Below are 23690 nucleotides of genomic sequence, written 5' to 3' on the forward strand. Positions count from 1 at the left end.
AATGTCTTGTAATAGACGTATATTTAAAGCGTTATTGTTGTCTACTTGCGATCAAAATGGAGAGAAACGTTAAACAGAACAGCCAATTTGATTTAGTATTGTATGTGCTGTACGTGTATTGGTGAGTACAGATTTTTTAATTTTTTTTTTAATTGTTAAACTTAGAACAATCGCTGTCAATAACAAACCATAGGTGCATACTCACCAGATGCAATGAACCCGTTGCAAGAGTCGCAGGAACTAACAACGACGTATGGCAGTGAAGACAGATCAGTCTCGTTTTGCATGGAGACGTTCTTCATCTCACACGTCAAAGTGACATTTTGTCCCGTGTTGTACACATAGCCGTGGTTATAAACGTCCGGCTGTTGTGGAAGCGGCGACACGGACAGGGTGAAAGCTGCAATCGGGTAAATTCAGTTATCAATGTGCCGGCTTGAATAATGATTGAGTGAATGGTGGATGGATGGGTGGATGGATGGATGTAATCTGCTATCGGGAGCACGCAGTTATTAATGTGCCAGTTTGAATAATGATTGAGTGAAGGGTGGATGGATTTGGGTGGATGGATGGGTGGATGGATGGATGTAATCTGCAACGGGTGCATGCAGTTATCAATGTGCCAGCTTGGATACCGATTGACTGAATGGTGGATTGATGGGTGGATGGATGGATGTAATCTGCAACGGGTGCATGCAGTTATCAATGTGCCAGCCTCAATAATGATTGACTGAATGGTGGATGGATGGGTGGATGGATGGATGTAATCTGCAACGGGTGCATGCAGTTATCAATGTGCCAGCCTCATTACTGATTGACTCAATGGTGGATGGATGGGTGGATGGATGGATGTAATCTGCAACGGGTGCATGCAGTTATCAATGTGCCAGCCTCAATAATGATTGGATTGGATTGGATTGGATAAGATTTATAGTCCAGTGAGGTTACCCTCATGGAAATAATGATTGACTGAATGGTGGATGGATGGGTGGATGGATGGATGTAATCTGCAACGGGTGCATGCAGTTATCAATGTGCCAGCCTCAATACTGATTGACTCAATGGTGGATGGATGGGTGGATGGATGGATGTAATCTGCAACGGGTGCATGCAGTTATCAATGTGCCAGCCTCTTCTTCTTCTTCTTCTTCTTGGCGTTCGCAGAGGTTACACGATCAGTCCAGCACTGGTGATAACTGTTGTCGTTTTCTCCAACTCCTGTCGACTGCCGTATAGTTTGGTCTGCAAGGGAGTTGGTGACGGCCACACTTCTTTTCGTTCCTCATCTAGTAAGGGACATCGCTGTAAGATGTGTTCCGCTGTTTGGTCTTCTTGACCGCAGGCACAGGTCACTTGGTGATGGCGCCAGCTTGAAATTTCGGTTCATGTGAGCATTGAGCCTGTTGTGGCCAGTACGCAGCCTGATGAGGTTGACTTGCTGCTCTCTGGACATTGTGTGGTAGTCATCTCTGTTTGTCCTTGGCCTCATCAATGCCTTGATGATTATCTTCTGCTCACTAAAGCTGACAATGTTTTCAGGTTGGTCTTCTACGGCTCCTTCTTTCGCCAGCTCATCTGCCCTTTCATTTCCTGGTATCCCATAGTGTGCTGGTATCCACTGGAGAACAACTCTTCTGGTTTGTCTGACCATCTGTAATGCTTTGGCCAGCTGTGGGAGTTTGTCGTTCTCTAGGGCCTGAAGGACTGAAAGGGCGTCTGAGAGGAAGACAACTTGGTAGCAAGGGTCTGCGGAGTCCTGAACCAAGGAGGCGGCCTGCATGAGAGCTTCTGCTTCTGCTTTATAGTTTGTGCAGTGTTTGCCAGTGGCAACGCTGGATGTAGCTGTATGTCCCCCAGGGAACTGGATCAGAATGCCAGCACCTCCATTGAGCACGGCGTCAGTTGCTGATCCATCGGTGTATACATGGATCCACGCCTCTTTTGGGTACTGTTCGTCGATCAGGGCTAAGGTGAGTGCCTGTCGAGCTGTGTCATTCTGATTTTCTCCTTAGGTAACATGTGGAACACTTGTGCAGATCTGGATGCCTGGTTTCTCAGTTGCCTTGGGGGTTTCCTCTTCTTCTTGAGTCAGAGGTAGAGTGTTCTGTGGGAGGACTTCCCTGTACTGTCGAGAAAGTCTCTTGCTCTCGTGTACAAAACTGCTCCGTTTGAGCCGGTTCTTGGTGAGGTTGCTCAGTCTGTGCTTCATGGGGTGGTCGGGTAGGCACTTGAGCTTCTCGGCCTGTACCATAGTCTTGGCTTCTCTTCTCTGACAGAGGGGTTGGATGGTGGTAAGCTTCTCCATTTCCTTGATGGGCGTGGATTTCATTGCACCAGTGATGAGTCGGAGAGCCTGATTTTGCATACGGTCGAGGGTCTGCAGGTTTGTCTTGGCTGAGGTTGACCACGCCGTGGAGCCGTACTCGAGGTGGGGTCTGATTGTTCCCTGGTATACTGTCTTCAGTATCTTCTCGTTCGCTCCCCAGGTGGTACCTGCCAGCTTCCTGAGTATGGCTAGCTTGCGCCGGGCCTTCGTCTCTGCCTGTGCAATGTGTGGTTTCCAGGTCTGCCGTCTATCAAAGGTGACACCAAGGTACGTTGCTTCTTCATCCTCTCTCAGAGGAGTTCCACCAAGCCTAATGGTTCCGGCTTTCTGCTTTGGCGACAGTGTGAATAGGGTGGTGGAGGATTTCTCCTTGTTGATGGAGACGCACCAATCTTCTGCCCATGCGTTCAGCCTATCTGCCGCTTGCTGCATTCTGTAGGTGGCAGTACTTGCGTGCTCCTCCTTGCACCAGATCACAAGGTTGTCTGCGTAGAGAGCAGCTTTGATCCCCTTGGGCATCTCAGACACCAGATCGTCGATGAAGAGAAGGAAGAGTGTGGGGGAGAGGACTCCGCCCTGAGGGACGCCATGACGTAGGAGGAACTTCTTGCTTTTGGTCTGGTCGACGTTAACTCTTGCCCTGCGGTTATAGAGGTAGGAGCGAATCCCCTGGTACATGTTGCTGGACACGCATTTCCTCAGCAGTTTTACAAGGAGTCCATCTTTCCAGACCTTGTCAAAAGCCTTCTGAAGATCTATCCAGGTGACGAAGACCAGCTTCTGTTCCTGAAAGGCATCTTCAACTTCTTGCGCCAGGTACCACATGAGGCGCTCGTTCACAATTCTCTCCAGGGTCTTCACAACACAGCTGGTGAGGCTGATTGGGCGATAGCTGGCGGCCTTCTTTGGATCCTTCCCTTTTTTTAAGATGGGGATCATGATCGCTTCTCGCCAGAGTTGTGGTAGCGATCCTTCTTGCCAGCTGCTGTTGAAGACCTCGAGTAGCTTGTTCTCTGTTGCACTACCAAGGTGGGTTAGCATCTCGTTGGTGATGCTGTCTGGGCCAGGGGACTTCTTCGCCTTTAACTTTTTCAGAGCTGAGTGCAGCTCGTGGAGTGTAAGTGGTTGACTCATGGCGTCCACTGTCGACTGTCTGGCAGGTCTCTCTCTTTTCTCTCTTCTTGCTTCTCTCTGTTTCTCGGGGCTAACATGGAGGTTGCTCTCAGCTGCATAGCTTTCAGCAAATTGGTTGGCAGCATGCTTTCCAGTTAGCACCTTCCCGTTCTCTTCTAATGTGATCTTTTCTCTGCTGGTGTTCTCATCATTCAACTGCTTGGTAAGCCTCCAGAGCTTTCTGCCATCCTTCTCAAGGTTCAGAGAGCTTGTTTTCTCTCGCCAGCTTCTCCGTCTTGCCTGTAGCTTCTTCTTGAGAAATTTGGCTTTGGTTTCCTGGAGGCGGATGTTGTTGTTTTGTGACGGGTTGACTTCTGCTTCCCTTCTGGCGTCTGCCAGATCATCATCCAGTTCCTGCAATTCGTTGCTCCAGTAGGGCTTATAGTCTCTCCTGGCACCCCTGGGAATGGACTCACGCGCTGCTCTGAGGATGCTCATGTTGAAGTCCTTCGCCACCATGTTGATGTCTCGACCCTCGACTCTGATGTCTTTGGTGAGTTCGCTGGTGCGGTGTCTAAAGAGGAACCAGTTCGCTCTTTTGTAGTTCCACCGTGGGAAGGAAGCTTCAGTGCAGGACTCCATGCCCAGGGTCAAAAAGACTGGCCGATGGTCACTTCCACCTAGCTGTTCTCCGACCTCTCTGCTGGTTAGCTGGTGCATGTCTTCCGTGCAGACGGCTAGGTCAGGAGTTGATGTAGTGTGCCATCTTCTGGAGTAGAATGTAGGGCAGTCAAAGGGACTGTTCAAAAGGATGAGACCTTTGTCGTCCTGCCAGTTCTCCACCTCTTCTCCTCTCCAACCCAAGTGGTCATATCCCCAACTCTGTGAATGACTGTTGAAGTCACCCACCACGATGAAGTTGGAGGCCTTTGCGGGGATCGTGTCAAGGGCGAGGTGTCTATCGTTGGGGCAGTAGAAGTTGACAAGATGGAATTCTGCTGTCTTCGTCTGGATTCGAATCACCTGATATTCGGAGTCCTCCATGTGCGTTTCTGTCAAACAGGCATTGATGTTGTTCCTGATGAGGGTCAGGATTCCTCCTTTGCTTCGGTCTGTTCTGTCGGACCTAAGGCACTGGTAGCCTCTCACTTTGAAGGACTTTTGGGGTGTCAGGTGCGTCTCCTGAATACAGCAGATGTTGATGTTCTTCTCATGCAGGATATGCTCCAACTCTGTCTTCTTGTTCAGGATACTTTCTGCGTTCCAGTGCATGACCTGAAAAGGTCGCTGCTGACTGGGTTTCTTCCTGGTTGTGGTGGTGCCAGTCACTCTCCTCCCGCGTCCCCTGGCGTGACAAGACGGACGGGAGGGACCTCCAGTAGTTGGGGCTGGGTCCCTTTGAGGCATGGGACCCGACGCTGCTCCACCCTGGGGGGCCTCAATGGGCGAGCGCCATTTCCATCTGTGCTGGTTGATTGTGTCATCATTTGCGTAAGCGCGTGTACCCGTGGTTTGTTAGAATGCGCCGTGCGGCCCGGGTCCTCCGTCTTCAGCATTCGGGGTTTTCTGTCGGGGTTACCTCACCCTTAGCTCATGGCCCGTATGTCCTACCCTGAGAGCACAGGGGGGAGGATTTGCCGGGATCCCACCCGGAGCTAGGGTTTTAATGCGCCACTAATCGCATTAGATGAGTCCCGTCAATGGACGATGGAGCATTTCAAAGGGGGTAGCAGTGCCGCCTGCTACCCCACTCCGCCCTGGTAGGAAACACCGCCAGTTTGGTCCGCGGCCGCAAGCGGCTGATCTCCATATCTGAAGACCGTTCCCCTATCCGCCACCCGGGGACGCGCTGGGTTGGGGGTGGTCGCCCCACTGAAAATCCCACACTGGGTTAAGAAAGATCAGCCTGTCCCAGATGTGCCAGCCTCAATAATGATTGACTGAATGGTGGATGGATGGAGGGAGGGAGGGCGGGAGGGAGGGAGTGCCGCCGGCTTGGTGCCACGAAAGGTTTGTTAACGGATTGATTGATTGATTGACGAATGGATGGAAGGATAGTGGATAGGTCGATGGGTAAATGGGTGGTTTGATATTGATTGATTGATTGATTAATATATTGATTGATCGGTTGATTATCCATGTTCCGATCAAGACTGGGTGGCCGAGTGGTAACGCACTTGCGCTCGGAATCGAGAGGTTGCGTGTTCGACCCTGGGTCGGGCCGCTATTTTCTCCCCCCTTTTCTAACCTAGATGGTGGGTTCAAGTGCTAGTCTTTCGGATGAGACGAAAAACCGAGGTCCCTTCGTGTACACTATATTGGGGTGTGCACGTTAAAGATCCCACGATTGACAAAAGGGTCTTTCCTGGCAAAATTGTATAGGCATAGATAAAAATGTCCATCAAATACCCGTGTGACTTGGAATAAAGGCCGCGAAAGGTGAACATTCGCCTAACAGGCTTGAGGTTTGCTGGTCGATGTGAATGCGTGATATATTGTGTAAAAAATTCCATCTCACACGGCATAAAGCGCTTTGAACTTCGGATAAGGCGCTATATAAATAAAGAGAATAATTAATTATACAAGTCAAATGATTTCAAAGTGATTCTAGGCAAAAGTATTTTTTATTCGAAATGAGACTTGTTATTCATTGTTATGTCAATGAAGCAGAACAGACAGAGAGAGATTCACATTTACACACACACACACACACACACGAATCTCTTTTTCTCTCTCTCTCTCTCTTAAATTTCTCTCCCTATCTTCTTTTTTACATTTAGTCAAGTTTTGATTCTTTTGTCTCTTCCACCCCTTACTCTCTTTTTCATCCCCCTCGCAGACTCTCCCCCCCCCTACCACATTCTCCCTCAACCCTCACACTGTCTTTTTCTGTTTGTCTGTCTGTCTGTATCTGTCTCTCTCACTCTCTCTGTCTCTGTCTCTGTCTCTCTCTCTCGTATCTCTCTCTCGTATCTCTCTCTCTCTCTCTCTCTCTCTCTCTCTCTCTCTCTCTCGTATCTCTCTTTCGTATTTATTTTACCTTCCGTATGCAGCAGAGAATAGCAAGACTGGTCCACTTTCGGTAATGTCGTGGATTCCGTTCGAACCGCATTTTCCAACAATCGTCTGCTGCTCTCTGCACCGACGATGCAAGCGAAGATGACGAGAAGTACACTCACACAGAAGGATGGAGAGATGAGATGAAAATGCATGCTGGTTGTCACTGACACAGCAACAGCGGAGGCAGAACTAGTTGCAAGATGGTAGATACTGGAGATCAGCTGTTGCGGTTTAGGGCCGGTCAGTTGTCAGAAAGGTTTGGGTCAGCTGATAGAGACATTTTGGTTCAGTCCATATGGAGACAGAGGCTTTGGGTCGGTTGACAGGGACATTTTGGGTCAGTACATATGGAGACAGCGGCTTTGGCTAGCTGGTTTGGGTAATCTGGTAGCACGTTTCTGTTCACTTCAAAGGAATGTTTTTGTTAGCATTTTTTGGTTATCTGGTATGTGAGGTTTTGGTCAGTTCACATTGAGTTTTTTGGCAGCTAGCAGGAAAGTTCGGGGAGCTGGTTTTGGTCAGCTGGTCGGCAGAATTTTGGTCAGAAAGAGTTTCGGTCAGCAAGTAGAAATGATTTTCATCATCTGGAAAGCAGTTTTTGGTCAGCAGGTTTCTGTCAGCTGACGTGGATATTTTGGGTCATCTGGCGAGGAAAATTTCGTCAGCTGGTAGAAAGGTTTTGGTCTTCTGAATTTTGGTCAAATGATTGTGAGATTTTGTGTCAGAAGGTTTTGATCAGCTGATTTACCGGTGTTGGTCATCTTTTGATCTGTTGGTAAAGGAGGTGTCTGGTCAGTTGGCGAGGAGGACTTTGGTCAGCTGGTCATCGTGTTGAGAGGATGAAGCGCAACCTCTGTGGTCACCTGAGGCTGGGGATGACCAGACATAGTCCGAAGCTGGAGCATCAGCCTGTAGAAAAGAAGAGAACAGTCTGTACACACTCTAATCTGGAGTGTTTCAATTCTGAACCCACTTACTGTAACCGGTTTTCAACAAAGTGTGACATAGTACATCGTTCTTCTATCAAAAGAAGCACACAGGGTCAAATCTAGCTTTCATTTGGTCAGCAGATTTTTGTCAGCTGACGTGGATGTTTCGGTTTTCTGACAGGAGATTTTACCCAGGGTAAACTCTAGCGTTCATTTAAACACTGGTACGTCTTTACCATTAATACTTCAATTAAGTGTGTATATAGCAAAAGGTTTATGACCGGTTTACACTACACTACACTACACTACACTACACTACACTACATGCCACTACGTTTAAATACCCTCGTGAACCACACTACACCAAAGACTAATGCTACAATAAACTACACAACATGACACTACACTTCACGACACTACCTTTTACCACTGTCGTGTACACTACAGTATACTATACAACACTGCACTGCACTACACTACACTACACTACACACTGCACTACTGCCATCAGTGTACACTACATGTGCAGTACACCACAGGTGTATGACCGGTTCACACTACACTACACTACACTACACTACACTATACTACACTACACTACACTACTGTCATATACACAACAGTACACTACACAGCGCTTTATTACACTACACTTCACTACATGACGCTATACCTTTCACAACCGTCATATACACTACAGTACACTACACATCACTTTATTATATTTCACTACACGACATGACACTACACGTACTACGTACACTACATGACGATACCTTTCACTACCGTCATATACACTACAGCACACTACACATCACTTTATTATACTTCACTACACTACGTGATACTACACGTACTACACTAGATGACGATACCTTTCACTACCGTCATGTACACTACAGTACACTACACATCACTTTATTATACTACACTACACTACACTACATAACTCTACATTTCACTACCGTCGTGTACACGACAGTAAGCCACACAGCATCACGCCACACTATTATTACTGAAGTGAGAGACACAGCGACAAAGAGTGAACACGCCAGAACGAAGAAAGGAATTTGAATTACCTGATAACAAAGTATCCAGGTTTGTCTCGTACATTGTTCATACCAAAAGTGTGTTATGGTACGGTCAAACCTGTTTTTAACGACCACCCAACGGTCCGACTAAAGCGGCCATTATAGAGAGGTGCTCGCTGTGAACAGGTGAATTACATAGAAAAAAACCACCTCGTCGGGGATGTTTTTTGTGGTGGTCAAAATTGGTAGGTGGTCGTTCTGGAGAGGTGTTCGTCAGGGCAGGTTCGACTGTTACTAATTGTCGCAAAATGAGCACGCACACCTTTTGTGTGAACTATTGTCGTTGACCTTCACCTTATCGTCAAACCGAACCGTAGCTTACCTCATCTTTAAAATGTTATCACCTGCGTCGGTAACAACAAAACACCATGAAGTAATGAATCAGAAAACAGAGATTACCTTGGTCTTGCTTTCTGTTAGTAACTCCTCTGCTCTGTCTCCTACGAACTGGATGATCTATATTCAGAGTTGTGAACGATCTGTCAGGATGAGATAGCTGTTTTAGGATAGACAGTCGGAACTGCTCAATTATCGCTTCGAAGAATTTGGGAAGTGACGAAAGTACTCTTCTCACAAAGGGAAGGACATGCGAAAGTGGAGCGATGGACCCTGAAGTGCTAAACGGGTTAGCGCGTGGTACGGTAAAAAAAACAGGACGTAGCGCCTCGTGTTATAACTCAATCACGTGTGCACATCTGTGACTGTTAATGTGTAGCCCAGGGATTCATTTTAAAGTGGCCGTCGCAATTAAGTTATGTGCCTATTTGTGTTTGGTTTGGTTTTGTGTACGTTTGTGTGTTTTGTTTCGATTTTTTTAATTATTTGACGTTAGTTTGAAGTTGTTTTTTCTTTATTTCTTTGCTGTGTTTGTTGTTGATTTGTTGTCTTTGCTTTTTGTTACATTTAGTCAAGTTTTGACTAAATGTTTCAAAAAGGACGGGGAATCGAGACGAGGGTCGTAGTGTGTGTAGGTGTGTGTGTGTGTGTGTGTAAAGCGATTCCGAGAAAACTAGTGGACCGATCTTCATGAAATTTCACATAAGAGTTCCTGGGTATGGTATCCCCGGACCTTTTTATCATTTGTTCGATAGATGTCTTTGATGACGTCATATCCGGCTTTTTGTGAAAGTTGAGGCAACACTGTTCCGCCCTCATTTTTCAATCAAATTGGGGGGGTACGTGAGTATGGATAATAAGACTATTGTTCTGCTCTGACAAAATACAATACTGAATGTGGTTTTGCGAATTGACGCAAACAAGTGAAAAAACAAAACAAAAAAACTATGACAACATTTTTTGTTTCGTGAAAAAAAAAGAATCCTTTCCTTGTTGGTTTATTAAAATTGTATGTGCTAGTAAAGGCACTTAAATTGTCTGTGAGCAGAATACTCTGAAAGTTTGAAAGCAATCCACGGGGCCATTGCTGAAAGTGACAAGAAAACCTTATATTTTTAACCTCTTACGTGGTAGACACCGAATTTCTGATCTTTGGGGGATTTGTTTTTCAATTTTCAGCTTAGTTGGGTTGAATTTTGAGCCTCATTTGAACGGATTAAATTTGACACCCGCGAAGGAAACCCTCAATGTGGACAGTATGCTAGATACCCAAGTCACGTGCCTTTAAGTGAACAGAAAATGTTAATAGAATAGTGTTGTCTTTTTTGTTGTCTTTTTTGTTGTTGTTGCAAGGATGATACAATAAGAGTTGCAATGTTCTTGGGTTTTTTTGTTTGTTTTTTTCACTGTTCATATCATTTATGTTTTCCTTTGCCTATTGTTCGGTTGCTTTCCATTGTCTTCTAAAGCAGCCTGATTTAGACATTATTTTAAGGAGGTGCACCGAAAGGAAGGTTATCACGTGACACCCGGAAATAAGTTAAATATCGCCTTTCAAATATGTGATGGACTTCTTTCCTTTGGTTGTTTGTTGGATTATTTCTTCCTTTCATATTTAATTTATTCGTTTGTGCCCTTCTTCAACGACATTCACATTCTACTTTCAGAGTTCTTGCGAATAAAGGCACGCGAAACAATATTTAAAGGGAGTGTACACGTGATTGTGGAATATTCTTCTTCTCTCTTCTTCTTTGTTCATGGGCTGAAACTCCCACGTACACTCGTGTTTTTGCACGAGTGGAGTTTTACGTGTATGATAGTTTTTACCCCGCCATTTCGACAGCGCAGCCATTTGCCGATTTCGGGGGAAGCATGGTATTTTCGGGGGTATTTTCGTGTTTCTATAACCCGCACCGAAATCTGACATGACTCACAGGATCTTTTACGTGCGCACATGGTCTTGTGCTTGCGTGTACACACGAAGGGGGATAAGGATCGAACTAGCAGGCCTGCACATAAGTAGACCTGGGAGATCGGAAAAATCTCCACCCTTAACCCACCAGGCGGCCGCGGCCGGGATTTGAACTCACGACCTTCCGATTAGGAGGCCGATGTCTTATCCACTGCGCCACTGCGCCCGTCGCGGAGTATGCAATCTGTTAAATCAAGAAACTCACACAATGACTGAAACGTCACAGTTTAGGTATCATTTCTTCTGGAAGTACCTCATACATCAGTAATTTTTTTTCTCAGCAGCGAAACGTCTGATTTGTTTTTCATCATGGCAAGACTTCGGGGGCAATGTTGACGAATAGAGTCCCAAATTCTTAAACTATGCAAGCAGAGAGAACTGTGTTAGTGTGTTGCAACTAAGGCCAAAACGTGGTGAAATTCCATGAATTCCGTAAAATTGATTGTATTTTCATGTTCACGACAAAATAACTACACGCTAGACTGTGGATGGAAAGACTGTGAATTTAGGCAAGTATGCAAGAAAGACTCCCAAACCGGTCAGTGGCTCGCGCTTTAACATGAAATGCTTTCAAACCTGCTGTGATAACAGCTACACTCCCTGCATACTATGGAAAGCCGTTTGGCTCATAACCAATACACGTGTTAGAAATGATTAATACACGTGTAAGAAATGATTTATACACGTGTAAGAAATGATTTATACACGTGTAAGATATGATTTATACACGTGTAAAAAATGATTAATACACGTATAAGAAAAGATTTATACACGTGTAAGAAATGATAAATACACGTGTAAGAAATAATTTATACACATGTAATAAATAATTCATACACGTGTATTAAATATTTAAACACGCGCGTCATAAATGACTACATACACGCCGGAAGCAATAATTTATACACGCCGGAAGAAATCAGCGGGGCATTAAATCTTGAATCAGAAAATGTACTACTTGCAAAGCGACAAATTTCGTAGCTGCTTCCGGGTGGCGCGATCTCTCAAGAACCGACTTCGTCTGATAAAACAATTACCTCTCCAGTTGTTAACCCGTGATTTGTAAAAAAATGTAAAACATTTTACAAATCACGGGTCGCGCCCCGTGATTTGTAACAAATGTTTTACAAATCACGTAAATGCGCCCGATATTTTCTTGTCATCTCCAAAGTCAAGGGATCTATTAGATTTTTGTATTTTTTATTTTTTCATCATTTATTGTCACATCGCTGGGAAATTCGTGTCGCTTCCTCCCAGTGGAAAGCTAGCAGCAACAGAGTCGCGCTACCCCAAAAGTCAAGGGATCTATTAGATTTTTTCATTTTTTTCTTCTCATTACTGTATTGTCCCATCGCTGGAAAATTCGGGTCGCTTCCTCCCAGTGGAAAGCTAGCAGCAACAGAGTCGCGCTACCCCAAAGTCAAGGGATCTATTATATTTTTTTTCTTCTCATTACTGTATTGTCCCATCGCTGAGAAATATGGGTCGCTTCCTCCCAGTGGAAAGCTATCAGCAACAGAGTCGCGCTACCCCAAAGTCAAGGGATCTATTAGATTTTTTAAAATTTTTATTACTTTATTGTCCCTTAGCTGGGAAATTCGGGTCGCTTCCTCCCAGTGGAAAGCTAGCAGCAACAGTGTCGCGCTACCCAAAAGTCGAGGGATCTATTAGATTTTTTTTCTTTCTTTGTCATGCTAAAATTCGTAATATTTTACTTATCCGGCCCAAACCACCCCCCACCATCCAGCATAGAGGCTCTAAACAACAAATACTAATAGTAATAAAAGGCATGTATTACTTTGTGGAATGCGATATTTTTACATTTTTACATTTTTACAAATCGCGGTTTTAGGTTCGGCGTAATTTGTAAAATGTTTTTACATTTATTTTTTACAAATCACGGGTCAACACCAGTGCTGTGCGAGGCTTGGCTTGATTTTGTACAACGGCGTTGAACTCTACTCATAAACCGTCTAAAACGTTTGTCGCTCCCGCCATCTTGTGCGAGGCGATGAAGACGCTTAGTGTTTTTCATGTGGATTCCCAGTCCGAGTTTTTAAGTCGCTTAACCACGTGACTCCTGCATTTACAACGCGTGCAAGAAATAATTCTTACACGTGTAATAAAATAAATCCATACACGTGTAAGAAATGATTAATACACGTGTAAGAAACAATTCATACACGTGTAAGAAATAATGCATACACGTGTAAGAAATGATTATTACACGTGTAAAAAAAAAACAATTCATACACGTGTAAGAAATGATCAATACACGTGTAAGAAACAATGCATACACGTGTGTTGCGCGTGATTGTTCTGAAAAGTGACTATTACATGATTGTTCTGAAAGTCTACTATTTATTTCATCGTAAACATGTAAGCCCTCATACGTGATTGTTCTTTCTTTCTTTATTTGGTGTTTAACGTCATTTTCAACCATTCAAGGTTATATCGCGACGGGTGATTGTTCTGAAACCTTACTAATTTACATGATTGTTCTGAAACTCTACTAAAGGTAAACTTGCTTCACCCGTGAAATGTTGTCAGATATGGAACAATATGTATACCCCAGCCCAACGAAGTTGGAGGGGGGTATACTGGATTCACTTTGTCCATCTGTCTGTGTGTATGTCTGAATGAAAATGGAACAATATTTTGATACAATGATACTAAATCTTTAGTGATACTGATATTTATACCCCAGCCCAATGAAGTTGGAGGGGGTATACTGGATTCACTTTGTCCGTCTGTCTGTGTGTATGTCTGTATGTAAATGGAACAATATTTTGATACAATCCGTTTGTATGGCCATGTTGGGTTTGATGCGTGCATGCCTGGTTTTCTCCTGTAGATGGGTGTCGGCACAGAAGGTCTGCCCGCTGTCCTCAGCCAACATGCTCCGTCTTCATGGCAGCTCAAATTTTTTATCGAGGTTCTCTCCTCTAGATCCGCCGTGTTTCGCCTAGGGGCTTTCGCTGCCTAGTTGATAGGGTCACCTCGTAGAGGATGTGGTCATAGACCACGCACGGTCGGTCTTGGGATAGGGAAACGTTATGCTAGTCCGGAGGGATTACGCCACAATGGCCACCTCGCGAAGACCCAGGGTCCTAGACTAGGGAGGTCCAAGGGGGAGCACCGGGAGGGCTACCCCTCTACCCGCACCTCCAACACAATCCCTTCCCCTGGTAGCTTCATCCCCAAGGAGGAAACAAAGCTACCTGCAACACCCCATTTTGATACAATGATACTAAATCTTAAGTGAAATTGATATTTATACCCCCGCCCAATGAATACAAACTCAACAAGTAATACGTTTCATACATTGAACATGTCTTCTTTATTGTTCTCAACTCAAAATTCAAATTAAATGTCCAAAGACAAAAATTATTTATAATCTTCAAAAATGTAATGATTCTTCTTGAGTATTCCCAACTCAAAATTCTAATTACAGGTTTAAAGGGACACATAGAAACTTTTGATTTTCCCTCTTTGCCATGCTTAGGTGGCTAGGTCACCAAAATGGATCGAAAGGCATGGCAAAGAGGGAAAATGGAAGCTAATTTTTGCCCCTTTAAAGACGAAAGGCACAACAAATGATTTTCACAAATGAAACTTTTTTTTTTATGAACTAAAAATTCAAGTGGAGAGGGGATGAGAGACGTGAGGAGATGGCCGGGGTTGCGAGATGGGTGGGGAGTCTGGGCTATAAAGTTCTTGCACGCGAGACAATATACTTTTTTGTGTGTGTGTGTGGGGGGTATTTTGTTTATCAACTCTCTCTCTCTCTCTCTCTCTCTCTCTCTCTCTCTCTCTCTCTCTCTCTCTCTCTCTCCCTCTCTCTCTTCTCTCTCTCTCACTCTCTCTCACACACACTCTCTCTCTCTCTCCCTCTCTCTCTCTCTGTCTCTCTCTCTCTCTCTCTCTCTCTCTCTCTCTCTCTCTCTCTCTCTCTCTCTCTCCTCTTCCTCTCTGTGTGAATATTTTTGTCATCCTAAATATGGGGGTGGGGGGTGGGCAAAAAGACATGTTTGCCCCGCCCCCACCCCAGGAACAGCAGATGCCCGCCCCCCCCCCCCCCCCCCCCAGTTTCCGACGCCAGTGCAATGAGTACATACGCACACACACACCACACATACACACACATGAAAGCTAAGCTACATTTATTTGCACATCTCTGTTTTCAGTGACACTTGGTTTTTTTATTACACAGCAACCACCAGAATTGTGTATATGAATTATTCAAATGGTCTCTCAAAGGGAGTGGAGAGACGGATCAACTCAAACACACATCTGAAGCTGTCGCGCACACAGAAGACGGATCAACTCAAACACACTTCGTTGGGCAGGGGTATACATATTGTTCCATATCTGACTACATTTCACCGGTGAAGCAAGTTTACCTTTAGTTTCAGAACAATCATGTAAATGTGTAAGCTTTCAGAACAATCACGTATGAGGGCTTACATGATTACGATGAAATAAATAGTAGACTTTCAGAACAATCATGTAATAGTCACTTTTCAGAACAATCACGCGTAACACACGTGTAAGAAATGATTAATACACGTGTAAGAAATAATTCATACACGTTTAAAAAAAAAAGATTAATACACGTGTAAGAAATAATTCATACACGTGTAAGAAATGATTAATACACGTGTAAGAAATAATTCATACACGTGTAAGAAATAATTAATACACGTGCATAAAATAAAAGAATTTATTACACGTGTATTAAATAACTGAGTTTCTCCTCGTTGAGATAATAAAGTGTTCTATGTCTATGGCTATGTCTAAGAAATAAATACACGTGTATAAATTATTTCTTACACGTGTATGAATTATTTATTACACGTGTATTGGTTATGAGCCAAACGGCTTTCCATAGCATACACACTTCGCATACTGAACACAGAGTGGAGATACGAGTTTAGACAAAGTTAACAAGAAGAGCAAACGCTCGATCGAGTCACTTTCGCAGTTCTGAATATTATATGAGGCATCAGATGGACAGGAAGAAATTGCTATTCACAACACAATGAGTCACGTTCACATAAAATTTGAGCCCGGTCACTTTTATAGTTTCCGAGAAAAGCCCAACGTTAAGTTGTGTGTTGCCGAACAGAAAAGGCTAGTTATCTCCCTTGTTTTTCTGATAACGTTCGTAAAAGGCTACAGATGTAAATACTTTGATGTAAAGAATAATCCTACAAAGTTTCAATCACATCCGATGAACTTTGTCAAAGATATAAAATGTCTAATTTTTCCTTTGACGCTGACCTGTGACCTTGAAAAAGGTCAAAGGTCAACGAAACCATCGTTAAAGTGTAGAGGTCATTGGGGGTCACGACTAAACAAAATATGAGCCCGATCGCTTTGATAGTTTCCGAGAAAAGTCCAACGTTAAGGTGGTGTCTACGGACGGCTGGCCGGCCGGCCGGCCGGACAGACTAACACTGACCGATTACATAGAGTCACTTTTTCTCAAGTGACTCAAAAAACTATCATATTTCTGTCATGACCATGAAAACAGATCCACTACGATACCATGGCGGATATAATCGTATCAACATCAATGTTTGGGAGTCCACACACACGCACACGCGCAAGAACGAGCACACACATTGATGAACACACAAACACACACACATACACAGACACACACACACATACACAGACACACACACTCACACTCACACACAAACACACACCAGGAACTCACATACTCCCCCCCCCCCCCCATCTCTCTCTCTCTCACTCTCTTTCTCTCTCTCACTCTCTCTCTCTCTCTCACTCTTTCTCTCTCACTCTCTCTCTCTCACTCTCTCTCTCTCACTCTCACTCTCTCTCACTCTCTCTCTGCCTCTGTCTCTCTCACTCTCTGCCTCTCTGCCTCTCTCTCTCTCTCTCTCGCTCTCTCTCTCTCTCTCTCTCTCTCTCTCTCTCTCTCTCTCTCTCTCTCTCTCTCCCGTTTGGGAAAACAATGGCAACAAATTGGTAGGACTGGTTTGTAAACAGGTGTGCATACGTCTCTTGTGGAGGTTGGTTGGGTGCAATTCTTTCTGTATTTTTATGTGAAGGAGGAGGGCTACCTCTCACTCCTCCCCCCTCTCTCTCTCTCTTTCTGTGTGTGTGTGTGTGTGTGTGTGTGTGTGTGTGTTAGTCTGTGTGTGTTTGTGTGTGTGTGTGTGAGTTTGTGTGTGTGTGTGTGTGTGTGCCACGGCCGGTGTGTGTGTGAGTGTGTGTGTGTGTGTGTGTGTGTGTGTCTTTGTGTTTGCAGGTTGTGTGTGCGTGTGTGTGTGTGCACGTGTGTGTGTGTGTGTGTGTGTGAGTGTGTGTGTATTTGTGTGTGTGTGTGTGTGTGTGTGTGAGAATGTGTGTGTGCGCGCGCATGTGTGTGTGTGAGTGTGTGCCTGTGTGTGTGCGTGTGTGTGTGTGTGCCTGTGTGTGTGTGTTTGAGCGGAGAGAGAGAGAGAGAGAGAGAGAGAGAGAGAGAGAGAGAGAGAGAGAGAGAGAGAGAGAGAGAGAGAGAGAGAGAGAAATATATCAACGCTTTTTCTTTCACGAACGACCAATCCCACTCAAGCTACTGCATACATTAACAGGAAACACAGAAACAGTCAGAAAACACGAGAAAGAGGTAAACATATAAACTTAGATCAAAAGCTTGCTTACCAAATCAGACATCTCCCCGCTTTTAATCACGCACTGCTGTTAGTTGGAAGTAAAGAATCTTCTCCGGCGTGACTTTCTTCGCTGCTTGAAAGGTTTCACTCAAGTTCACAAGTTGCTGCTGTTCGACGGGCGCTATAATTCTTCTGGCAGCGTAGTTCTTTGTCTGTTTTGTCAAAGTTTTTGTTTAACGCCGTATAACTCTCCTTCACAATTCTGGCGACGTAGGTTTTGTGTGTAATGTTTTTGTCAAAATTGTTGTTGCAAATCTCGCAGCGTGTGCTTTAGGCTGTTTTTGTGCAAGAAGTTAAGACTGAAAAGATATCCGCGAAACCCGACCGCACCGGGAAAGGTTAGTACCCGGATAGGTACCCGGATAGGTACCCGGATAGGTAAGCAAGTTCACTGACACCTGCTTACAGCAGTCACGATGTTCTTTATTCTCTCAGCAGATGGCGCCAAGTGTCGTGTAAATCCTGTTTTTAATGCGGTGCTAGACTGTAACACATGGACAAGATCCTGCCACTTAACTGCATGTTGTTCAAGTTCGAGCACAACAAGGTTTTGCAGCCAGCGCAGTGAAGATAAAGAGGTGACATTTTCTCGGCTCGCGCGGCAGCAAGCAGGATGTCTCTAGACATGGATAGGGATAAAACGATCTAACGATTAAATATGTCCTCAAAAGCTTCTAGTGTGTGAAGGTGTGTGTGTGTGTGTGTGTGTGTGTGTGTGTGTGTGTGTGTGTGTGTGTGTGTGTGTGTGTGTGTGTGTGTGTGTGTGTGTGTGTGTGTGTGTGTGTGTGTGTGTGTGTGTGTGTGTGTGTGTGTGTGTGTGTGATTGATTGCGTCTATGAGCAGTGTACATTATCGATCAGTTTACAAATCCTAATCTGTGATATTCGTAATGTGATTGCTCTGCTGTGAAACCCAACTCCTGTGGTATGAGAGGGTAAATTTACATAGTGCAATATTATATTTGAATGTGATAGTCTTAATAGACGTTTGACCTTATTTAGAATGTATCTGTAAATTTATTCAATTTAAAGATGACACGGACAGCACTTTAGGTCAGTGTTATTGGAAGTATGGTAGGTGTGCTTGTTATTACACACGTGAACCTATGTTTTATGTTTTATGTGTGTTGTCCTTTTGTCCAATTGTTGTTATAATCGTTTACAGGCAGGCAAGGTGTGCCGAAGAAAATTTCCATTTTTAGGCTTATGTAACATTTTAATGGACACTAAAGTGTTGTTATTGTTATTGTTATTGTTATTGTTAGTGGATGCACTAAAAGACCTACCCTCACCTCACACTCCTTTAATTTTAGCTACCATACACACAAAGTTAAACTGAGAGTGTGTGTGTTTGTATATAAGTTGGGTGTTCTGTCGTTGCCGTTGCTGTTTTATCTGCTTGCTTGCTTCTTTTTCCTTCTCTCTTTCGTTCTTTCTTTTTTTCTCTCTTCTCTTTCCTCTTTTTTTAAAAACTTGTTTCTTCCTTTCTTCCTTCCTTCCATCCTTCCCTCCTTGATTCCCTATGAATCTGACCGCGATTGCCGTTTTTTTTCCCTGTGTTGTTCTCTCTCAAACGGGAAACATCAGAATGTGCCGGATAACGCATCCCTGAGCAAAATCGTAAATATCTCTTTGAAAAAGGTTTCAAAGGAAAACGACGGTTTAACGCATCCGCGACATACATACATACAATATAGATAAATAAAAACTGCAACAAACAAACAACAACAAGAACAAGAACAAGAAGAACAACAACAACAACAACAATAAGAACTATAAGAATAGGAACACAAACAAGAAAAAAAACAATAACAAGAACAAGAACAACAATAACAGCAACAACAACAACAACACCACTACCACCGCCACCACCACCACCATCACCACTAACAACAACAACAACAACAACAACAACAACAACACATTCATTATCGTTCAAAGCAAGAACGATCTTTCGAAGCGACGGCTTACCGCACCTGTTAATCTGTCAACAATCTTCCCGTTGTTACACAAAGGTTGAATTTAACGAAACATCCTGTTCAATAGTTCAGACTTCTAAGAAATGATTATGCAGCGTAAGTTGAGAGGGAAGAAATCATTATGCAGTGTAACACAAACGGGAGGAAATGAAAAGCATTAAGTTCTATAAGTTCATTGAAATATTATTGAAAGGTTTCCCGCAATATTCTCGGAATGTCAATCACACCATATTCATAACTGTACAAGAATTTATTAGACAGACGGGCAGGTTCCGTACAATAATTAGCCTCTACATGTTATTCATTATATATTCATTTGACACTGCCATGAGACATATGCTGCCTGACCAATTGTTCCTCATAATTTCTTTGGTGTATTTTGTCCTTGTTTTGACTTATTGACAATGCCTCAATTTTTGTGCAATCTAGTGACATTTTCGCCGATCACAAAATGTATTAACTTTGCATGCGTGTCTTCTGTGCATGTATTATTATTGTGACGAGATCCACTCTTCCCAAATATCTGGCGCTCCAAGTCTCCTTCATCTTCTTCTTTTTTCCGTATGCTTATTTCTGTTCTGTCTTGCCCCATGTCTTTTTGTTTGTTGTTGTTGTTGTGGTTTTTTTTCCACCTCCTGTACTACCACCCCGTCCTTTTCTGATTGTTCGCGTATAAGGTTTTTATGTTTGTTATCGTTGTCTGAAATGAGGTAATGTATTGAGTCCGCCATCATGTTAACCTTTGTTATGTACAAACCAGGATTACTTAAAATAAGCATTATTTGCTTGAGTTAGTTATCTTAAAAACCATGTATTGGTTTTTTCATGATAAAATTTGAATACAGTTTTGTTTAAACCAAATCAAAGCATTCTATTTGTGACTGGCAAAAGCAGAGACGAGTTGCCCAGAGCGGTTCGCCACGGGTCGCTCGCAGTGCGAATGACAAAAAGCCGTTTCTTAGGGCAGTGCAGGAAAGCGCTCGCGAAGCACTCGGCGAGCGGCTTTGGTATATGCTCGCCCACCGCCGCGTTATCCAAGATGGCGGCGGTGTTTACACTGCGATGCCGTGTAGCGTGTTTTGATCTTCTCGGCGTGGTTTTCGACGTGACCCGAGGGATCCACCGCTTTTCAAGGTTCAGGGACTACCCCAGCTAAATTTCCCATCATAACTATATTCTCTCTGACGATTTCACTGACCGAATCGTCTACTAGTTTAAGAAGTACAACTTTTTTCATATCTCGCAGCAATCGTGCTTTCTTCGTCGCCATCGTGAAACGATTTGCCTCGTTGTGAGCCCGTTGCATAGACCAATCCAGAGCGACTTTTCTCTGAGCGGGCTATTGTGATTCTGAGCAACGCATGGCAGGAGGTGCTCTCAGGAGAAAGGATCGACGGGCGCAGTGGCCTAGTGGATAAGACATCGGCCTCCTAATTGGAAGGTCGTGAGATCAAATCCCGGATGCGGCCGCCTTGGTGGGTTAAGGGTGGAGATTTGTCCGATCTCCCAGGTCAACTTATGTGCAGTCCTGCTAGTTCCTTATCCCCCTTCGTGTATACACGCAAGCACAAAACCAAGTGCGCACGGAAAATATCCTGTAATCCATGTCAGAGTTCGGTCGGTTATAGCAACACGAAAATACCCAGCATGCCTCCCCCGGAATCGGCGTATGGCTGCCTAAATGGCGGAGTAAAATGGGCCATGCACGTAAAAATCCACTCGTGCAAAAACATGAGTGAACGTGGGAATTTCAGCCCATGAACAAAGAATAAGAAGAAAGCAGGAAGTAACTCTGAAGTAACTCTGAACGATGGACATTTGGGGATGTTGTTCCAGATGATAGGGGAAGAAACAAAGAAAGAACGTTGGCCAAAAACATTCGTGTATGGCTTGGGGATGCAGAACATGAAACTGCCTCTGGATGAGCGGAGGGTTCGAGTCGGTTTGTACATTTGAAAAAGATCGGAGAGATATGAGGGACAAATAGACGAAACGGCATCAAAAACAGAGTAAACGACCATTGATACGTGCACCATACAAAACAATTTTTTTTCTCCAGGTCGGGGTTTTAAATTTCCCGTTGTCAAGAAGTTCAATTCTGAGTCACTCCGGATGTCGTCAAGTTAATACAATAAAAGCAACAAACAAACTTCAAATTTGAATATTAAAAATGCAAGAAAGGGCAAAAACAACATTACCTGCCAAGGAAAGAGGAAAACTCTCAATCCGAATGTCGTCAAGTTAATACAATAAAAGCAACAAACAAACTTCAAATTTGAATATTAAAAAATCAAGAAAGGACAAAAACAACATCACCTGCTAAGGAAAGAGGAAAACTCTCAGCCCATCTTCTTCATTGTCTTGTTTCGGTCTGTTACTCATCTCAATGGGTCATCATACTCTCATTGTGATTTTGCTCCTGCTTTTTATGATGGCACAGGTGGTGGGTTTTCCCAGTTTGTCGTCCGCTCACATGCACTGTGTTTTGGCCCTAGTCCACACAGACAACGAATCCCACGATTAAAAATGTTTGCCACGAACTCCCGATTCCGAAACATTGTAGTTAATTCGTAACAAATTCGTAGTACATTCTAAGGCATCGTAACTGAATCGTAATCGATTCGTAGGTATTTCTAACTCATTCCGGGATTCGTCGCCAACATTGTGAACAGCTCAAAACCTTTGCCACGAATTCTAGTTTGCTCAAGAATTGCAAAAACTGACTACGAATATATACGAATTAGTTAAGAACTTCACGCACTGATTACGATTCAACTACGAATCCTAAAATTAACAGTCAGTGGCGATTCGTGGGATTCGTGGTCTGTGTGGAATAGGGCTATTGAATCTTGTTGTGTTGTTGCTGCTTTTGGTGTTGTTGTTGGTAGTGGTGGTGGTGGTTGTGATGGTGGCGGCGGCAGCGGTAATGCAAACAGCGGTCTTATAATATTGCATCAACGAGTTTCAACAACACCGTGTATGCGTATCGTATACGCAACATAAGTGCAGAGAGAGAGAGAGAGAGAGAGAGAGAGAGAGAGAGAGAGAGAGAGAGAGAAGAGAGACAGACTGAGACAGAGACAGAGACAGAGGCACAGACAGACACACAGACAGAGAGAGAGAGAGAGACAGAGAGAGAGAGAGAGACAGAGACAGAGACAGAGACAGAGCCAGAGACACGGACAGAGACACAGACACAGACACAGACAGACACACAGACAGACAGACAGAGAAAGTGAGAAAGTGAGAGAGAGAGAGACAGAGAGAGACAGAGAGACAGAGACAGAGAGAGAGAGAGAGAGACAAAGAGACAGCGAGAGAGACAGAGAGAAATAGAGAGATGAGACAGATATATATATATATATATATATATAAATCCTAAAGCCTCCTTAGGTCGACCAATTGTCGACCTAAGGCCCCCATTTTACAACACTTTCGATTTAGGTCGACCGAAAATCGGTCGACCTAAGGTTTGGCCCCTTTTCTGCAATCCCATTGGACTGACAGCATCGACCCTATCGCTATCGAGAAGACAGTGCCCAAAGTGTCTTGTCTGTAAATGGCATCAATTTGGGATTTACCGTTTAGGAAAAAAATCAAAAAGTAATTTTGAGACTTATGTCGACCTTTGGAAAATGGGGTCTTTAGGGCAACTATGATAAATTGTCAAATATATTTTTATCTGAGAGTGTTCCTTGTAAAAAAAATGAGATTTGTGGGAATTTTGTTTTACTCGAAATAATGAAATACGTATCCCATTCGTGCTTCTTCTCGTTTTGCGAAACTTGTCTTTTGTGAAAAGATACACAATTCACACTATGAGCCATCACGGATCCATTGATCTTCAAATGGTTCGACCACAGTCAGACGAAATTTGACCTGCCGCCCTCATCGGAGATGTGAAAGGACGCCATTTTTTCTGATGTGCTCTGCTGGTAAACAACTTTTGATGACTTTATTTGATTGTTTTGCAATGTAAAATATATACGTAAGTAATTTGAAATACAATGCTGATCATAAGCCTGATTTTTACTTTCCACATCGCTCTCTCCACAACTCAGTCGAGTCAGTGCTGAGTGCTCTGATTCTGAACATTGTCGAAGCGACGAAGGTGAACTTTCTGCGCATCGATTTCTTTCGATGTAAGCTTAATTGTAAGCGTTTAGTCTACCAACCCGAAGAACACATTTGCAAAT

General features: G+C 43.8%; 1 long non-coding RNA gene across 1 annotated transcript; it reads right to left on the reverse strand.

The window, feature by feature from the left end:
* Positions 1-17929, reverse strand: LOC138965885 (uncharacterized). The gene is made up of 3 exons (XR_011455548.1): positions 17506-17929; positions 6480-7408; positions 1-400 (listed from the first exon to the last, which is right to left on the reverse strand). It is a non-coding gene; the product is annotated as an uncharacterized lncRNA (long non-coding RNA).
* Positions 17930-23690: the final 5761 nt, after the last annotated feature.

Source organism: Littorina saxatilis, linkage group LG5 (genome assembly GCF_037325665.1).
Source record: "Littorina saxatilis isolate snail1 linkage group LG5, US_GU_Lsax_2.0, whole genome shotgun sequence".
In the NCBI taxonomy this organism is placed as follows: domain Eukaryota; kingdom Metazoa; phylum Mollusca; class Gastropoda; order Littorinimorpha; family Littorinidae; genus Littorina; species Littorina saxatilis.